The following is a 7,688-nucleotide window of genomic DNA, read 5'->3' as shown; positions in this document are numbered from 1 at the left end:
TCTCATTACATCACTTTAGCATCATTTTGAGATTCGTAGCAACTCTCACGACATTCCTGTAGCATGATTTTGAGATTAGTAGCAACTCTCATTACATCACTGTAGCATCACTTCTTCGGTTCGTAGCAACTCTCACTACATCACTGTCGCATCATTTTGAGATTCGTAGCAACTCTCACCACATCACTGTAGCATCATTTTGAGGTTCGTAGCAACTCTCACCACATCACTGTAGCATCATTTCTTAGGTTTGTAGCAACTCTCATTATATCAGTGTAGCATCATTTTGAAGTTCGTAGCAACTCTCACCACATCACTGTAGCATCATTTCTTAGGTAAATAGCAACCCTCATTATATCACTGGAGCATCATTTTGCGGTTCGTAGCAACTCTCACTACATCACTGTAGCATCACTTCTTAGGTTTGTCGCAATTCTCATTACATCACTTTAGCATCATTTTGAAGATCGTAGCAACTCTCACTACATCACTGTTGCATTATTTTGAGGATAGTAGCAACTCTCACGACATTACTTTAGCATCATTTTGAGATTCGTAGCAACTCTCATTACATCACTGTAGCATCATTTTGAGGTTCGTAGCAACTCTCACCACATCACTGTAGCATCATTTCTTAGGTAAATAGCAACCCTCATTACATCACTGTAGCATCATTTTGAGGTTCGTAGCAACTCTCACTACATCACTGTCGAGTCATTTCTTTTCGGGAAGTAGCAACTCTCATTACACCGCTTTAGCATTATTTTGAAATTACTATCAACTCTCACCACATCACTGTAGCATCACTTCTTAGGTTTGTAGCAACTCTCATAACATCACTTTAGCATCATTTTGAGATTCGTAGCAACTCTCACGACATTACTGTAGCATGATTTTGAGATTAGTAGCAACTCTCATTACATCACTGTAGCATCACTTCTTAGGTTCGTAGCAACTCTCACTACATCACTGTCGCATCATTTTGAGATTCGTAGCAACTCTCACCACATCACTGTAGCATCATTTTGAGGTTCGTAGCAACTCTCACCACATCACTGTGGCATCATTTCTTAGGTAAATAGCAACCCTCATTACATCACTGTACCATCATTTTGAGGTTCGTAGCAACTCTCACTACATCACTGTCGCATCATTTCTTAGGGAAGTAGCAACTCTCATTACACCGCTTTAGCATTATTTTGAAATTACTATCAACTCTCACTACATCACTGTAGCATCACTTCTTAGGTTTGTCGCAACTCTCATTACATCACTTTAGCATCATTTTGAGGATCGTAGCAACTCTCACGACATCACTGTCGCATCATTTTAAGGTTCGTAGCAACTCTCACCACATCACTGTAGCATCATTTCTTAGGTTTGTAGCAACTCACATTACATCACTTTAGAATCGTTTTGAGGATTGTAGCAACTCACTACCACATCACTGTAGCATCATTTTTTAGGAAAGTAGCAACTCTCATTGCATCACTTTAGCGTGATTTTGAAATTACGATCAACTCTCACCACATCACTGTAGCATCATTTCTTAGGTAAATAGCAACTCTCACCACATCACTGTAGCATCATTTTGAGGTTCGTAGCAACTCTCACCACATCACTGTAGCATCATTTCTTAGGTAAATAGCAACTCTCACCACATCACTGTAGCATCATTTCTGAGGTAAATAGCAACCCTCATTACATCACTGTAGCATCATTTTGAGGTTCGTAGCAACTCTCACTACATCATTGTAGCATCATTTCTTAGGGAAGTAGCAACTCTCATTACACCGCTTTAGCATTATTTTTAAATTACTATCAACTCTCACCACATCACTGTAGCATCACTTCTTAGGTTTGTAGCAACTCTCATTACATCACTTTAGCATCATTTTGAGATTCGTAGCAACTCTCACGAAATTACTGTTGCATGATTTTGAGATGAGTAGCAACTCTCATTACATCACTTTAGCATCATTTTGAGATTCGTAGCAACTCCCACGAAATTACTGTTGCATGATTTTGAGATGAGTAGCAACTCTCATTACATCACTGTTGCATCACTTCTTAGGTTCGTCGCAACTCTCACTACATCACTGTCGCATCATTTTGAGATTCGTAGCAACTCTCACCACATCACTGTAGCATCATTTTGAAGTTCGTAGCAACTCTCACCACATCACTGTAGCATCATTTTGAGGTTCGTACCAACTCTCACTACATCATTGTAGCATCATTTCTTAGGGAAGTAGCAACTCTCATTACACCGCTTTAGCATTATTTTGAAATTACTATCAACTCTCACCACATCACTGTAGCATCACTTCTTAGGTTTGTAGCAACTCTCATTACATCACTTTAGCATCATTTTGAGATTCATAGCAACTCTCACGACATTACTGTAGCATGATTTTGAGATTAGTAGCAACTCTCATTACATCACTGTAGCATCACTTCTTAGATTCGTAGCAACTCTCACTACATCACTGTCGCATCATTTTGAGATTCGTAGCAACTCTCACCACATCACTGTGGCATCATTTTGAGGTTCGTAGCAACTCTCACCACAGCACTGTAGCATCATTTCTTAGGTAAATAGCAACCCTCATTACATCACTGTAGCATCATTTTGAGGTTCGTAGCAACTCTCACTACATCATTGTAGCATCATTTCTTAGGGAAGTAGCAACTCTCATTACACCGCTTTAGCATTATTTTGAAATTACTATCAACTCTCACCACATCACTGTAGCATCACTTCTTAGGTTTGCAGCAACTCTCATTACATTACTTTAGCATCATTTTGAGATTCGTAGCAACTCTCACGAAATTACTGTTGCATGATTTTGAGATGAGTAGCAACTCTCATTACATCACTGTAGCATCATTTCTTAGGTTTGTAGCAACTCTCACTACATCACTGTCGCATCATTTTGAGATTCGTAGCAACTCTCACCACATCACTGTAGCATCATTTTGAAGTTCGTAGCAACTCTCACCACATCACTGTAGCATCATTTCTTAGGTTTGTAGCAACTCTCATTATATCACTGTAGCATCATTTTGAAGTTCGTAGCAACTCTCACCACATCACTGTAGCATCATTTCTTAGGTAAATAGCAACCCTCATTACATCACTGTAGTATCATTTTGAGGTTCGTAGCAACTCTCACCACATCACTGTAGCATCATTTCTTAGGTTCGTAGCAACTCTCACTACATCACTGTCGCATCATTTTGAGATTCGTAGCAACTCTCACCACATCACTGTAGCATCATTTTGAGGTTCGTAGCAACTCTCACCACATCACTGTAGCATCATTTCTTAGGTAAATAGCAACCCTCATTACGTCACTGTAGCATCATTTTGTGGTTCGTAGCAACTCTCACCACATCACTGTAGCATCATTTTGAGGTTCGTACCAACTCTCACTACATCATTGAAGCATCATTTCTGAGGGAAGTAGCAACTCTCATTACACCGCTTTAGCATTATTTTGAAATTACTATCAACTCTCACCACATCACTGTAGCATCACTTCTTAGGTTTGTAGCAACTCTCATTACATCACTTTAGCATCATTTTGAGATTCATAGCAACTCTCACGACATTCCTGTAGCATGATTTTGAGATTAGTAGCAACTCTCATTACATCACTGTAGCATCACTTCTTAGGTTCGTAGCAACTCTCACTACATCACTGTCGCATCATTTTGAGATTCGTAGCAACTCTCACCACATCACTGTAGCATCATTTTGAGGTTCGTAGCAACTCTCACCACATCACTGTAGCATCATTTCTTAGGTTTGAAGCAACTCTCATTATATCACTGTAGCATCATTTTGAAGTTCGTAGCAACTCTCACCACATCACTGTAGCATCATTTCTTAGGTAAATAGCAACCCTCATTATATCACTGGAGCATCATTTTGCGGTTCGTAGCAACTCTCACTACATCACTGTAGCATCACTTCTTAGGTTTGTCGCAATTCTCATTACATCACTTTAATATCATTTTGAAGATCGTAGCAACTCTCACTACATCACTTTTGCATTATTTTGAGGATAGTAGCAACTCTCACGACATTACTTTAGCATCATTTTGAGATTCGTAGCAACTCTCATTACATCACTGTAGCATCATTTTGAGGTTCGTAGCAACTCTCACTACATCACTGTCGTGTCATTTCTTTTCGGGAAGTAGCAACTCTCATTACACCGCTTTAGCATTATTTTGAAATTACTATCAACTCTCACCACATCACTGTAGCATCACTTCTTAGGTTTGTAGCAACTCTCATAACATCACTTTAGCATCATTTTGAGATTCGTAGCAACTCTCACGACATTACTGTAGCATGATTTTGAGATTAGTAGCAACTCTCATTACATCACTGTAGCATCACTTCTTAGGTTCGTAGCAACTCTCACGACATCACTGTCGCATCATTTTGAGATTCGTAGCAACTCTCACCACATCACTGTAGCATCATTTTGAGGTTCGTAGCAACTCTCACCACATCACTGTGGCATCATTTCTTAGGTAAATAGCAACCCTCATTACATCACTGTACCATCATTTTGAGGTTCGTAGCAACTCTCACTACATCACTGTCGCATCATTTCTTAGGGAAGTAGCAACTCTCATTACACCGCTTTAGCATTATTTTGAAATTACTATCAACTCTCACTACATCACTGTAGCATCACTTCTTAGGTTTGTCGCAACTCTCATTACATCACTTTAGCATGATTTTGAGGATCGTAGCAACTCTCACGACATCACTGTCGCATCATTTTGAGATTCGTAGCAACTCTCACCACATCACTGTAGCATCATTTCTTAGGTTTGTAGCAACTCTCATTACATCACTTTAGAATCGTTTTTAGGATTGTAGCAACTCACTACCACATCACTGTAGCATCATTTTTTAGGAAAGTAGCAACTCTCATTGCATCACTTTAGCGTGATTATGAAATTACGATCAACTCTCACCACATCACTGTAGCATCATTTCTTAGGTAAATAGCAACTCTCACCACATCACTGTAGCATCATTTTGAGGTTCGTAGCAACTCTCACCACATCACTGTAGCATCATTTCTTAGGTTTGTAGCAACTCTCATTACATCACTTTAGCATCATTTTGAGATTCGTAGCAACTCCCACGAAATTACTGTTGCATGATTTTGAGATGAGTAGCAACTCTCATTACATCACTGTTGCATCACTTCTTAGGTTTGTAGCAACTCTCATTACATCACTTTAGCATCATTTTGAGATTCGTAGCAACTCTCACGACATTACTGTAGCATCATTTTGAGATTAGTAGCAACTCTCATTACATCACTGTAGCATCACTTCTTAGGTTCGTCGCAACTCTCACTACATCACTGTACCATCATTTTGAGATTCGTAGCAACTCTCACCACATCACTGTAGCATCATTTTGAGGTTCGTAGCAACTCTCACCACATCACTGTAGCATCATTTCTTAGGTAAATAGCAACCCTCATTACATCACTGTAGTATCATTTTGAGGTTCGTAGCAGCTCTCACCACATCACTGTAGCATCATTTCTTAGGTAAATAGCAACCCTCATTATGTCACTGTAGCATCATTTTGCGGTTCGTAGCAACTCTCACCACATCACTGTAGCATCATTTTGAGGTTCGTAGCAACTCTCACCACATCACTGTTGCATCATTTTGAGGTTCTTAGCAACTCTCACTACATCATTGTAGCATCATTTCTTAGGGAAGTAGCAACTCTCATTACACCGCTTTAGCATTATTTTGAAATTACTATCAACTCTCACCACATCACTGTAGCATCACTTCTTAGGTTTGTAGCAACTCTCATTACATCACTTTAGCATCATTTTGAGATTCGTATCAACTCTCACGACATTCCTGTCGCATCATTTTGAGATTAGTAGCAACTCTTATTACATCAATGTAGCATCACTTCTTAGGTTCGTAGCAACTCTCACTACATCACTGTCGCATCATTTTGCGGTTCGTAGCAACTCTCACCACATCACTGTAGCATCATTTTGAGGTTCGTAGCAACCCTCACCACATCACTGTAGCATCACTTCTTAGGTTTGTAGCAACTCTCATTACATCACTTTAGCATCATTTTGAGGATAGTAGCAACTCTCAGGACATTACTTTAGCATCATTTTGAGATTCGTAGCAACTCTCATTACATCACTGTAGCATCATTTTGAGGTTCGTAGCAACTCTCACCACATCACTGTAGCATCATTTCTTAGGTAAATAGCAACCCTCATTACATCACTGTAGCATCATTTTGAGATTCGTAGCAACACTCACCACATCACTGTAGCATCATTTCTTAGGTAAATAGCAACCCTCATTACATCACTGTAGCATCATTTTGCGGTTCGTACCAACTCTCACCACATCACTGTAGTATCATTTTGAGATTCGTAGCAACTCTCACCACATCACTGTAGCATCATTTCTTCGGTAAATAGCAACCCTCATTACATCACTGTAGCATCATTTTGAGGTTCGTAGCAACTCTCACCACATCACTGTAGCATCATTTCTTAGGTAAATAGCAACCCTCATTACGTCACTGTAGCATCATTTTGTGGTTCGTAGCAACTCTCACCACATCACTGTAGCATCATTTTGAGGTTCGTACCAACTCTCACTACATCATTGTAGCATCATTTCTTCGGGAAGTAGCAACTCTCATTACACCGCTTTAGCATTATTTTGAAATTACTATCAACTCTCACCACATCACTGTAGCATCACTTCTTAGGTTTTTAGCAACTCTCTTTACATCACTTTAGCATCATTTTGAGATTCATAGCAACTCTCACGACATTCCTGTAGCATGATTTTGAGATTAGTAGCAACTCTCATTACATCACTGTAGCATCACTTCTTAGGTTCGTAGCAACTCTCACTACATCACTGTCGCATCATTTTGAGATTCGTAGCAACTCTCACCACATCACTGTAGCATCATTTTAAGGTTCGTAGCAACTCTCACCACATCACTGTAGCATCATTTCTTAGGTTTGTAGCAACTCTCATTATATCAGTGTAGCATCATTTTGAAGTTCGTAGCAACTCTCACCACATCACTGTAGCATCATTTCTTAGGTAAATAGCAACCCTCATTATATCACTGGAGCATCATTTTGCGGTTCGTAGCAACTCTCACTACATCACTGTAGCATCACTTCTTAGGTTTGTCGCAATTCTCATTACATCACTTTAGCATCATTTTGAAGATCGTAGCAACTCTCACTACATCACTGTTGCATTATTTTGAGGATAGTAGCAACTCTCACGACATTACTTTAGCATCATTTTGAGATTCGTAGCAACTCTCATTACATCACTGTAGCATCATTTTGAGGTTCGTAGCAACTCTCACCACATCACTGTAGCATCATTTCTTAGGTAAATAGCAACCCTCATTACATCACTGTAGCATCATTTTGAGGTTCGTAGCAACTCTCACTACATCACTGTCGTGTCATTTCTTTTCAGGAAGTAGCAACTCTCATTACACCGCTTTAGCATTATTTTGAAATTACTATCAACTCTCACCACATCACTGTAGCATCACTTCTTAGGTTTGTAGCAACTCTCATAACATCACTTTAGCATCATTTTGAGATTCGTAGCAACTC

This window comes from Aulostomus chinensis, chromosome 1 (assembly GCF_037954235.1).
Source record: "Aulostomus chinensis isolate RoL2024-O1b breed Wild chromosome 1, RoL_Achi_v1.0, whole genome shotgun sequence".
Lineage (NCBI taxonomy): Eukaryota > Metazoa > Chordata > Actinopteri > Syngnathiformes > Aulostomidae > Aulostomus > Aulostomus chinensis.
Note: the sequence above shows the minus strand (reverse complement) of the source record.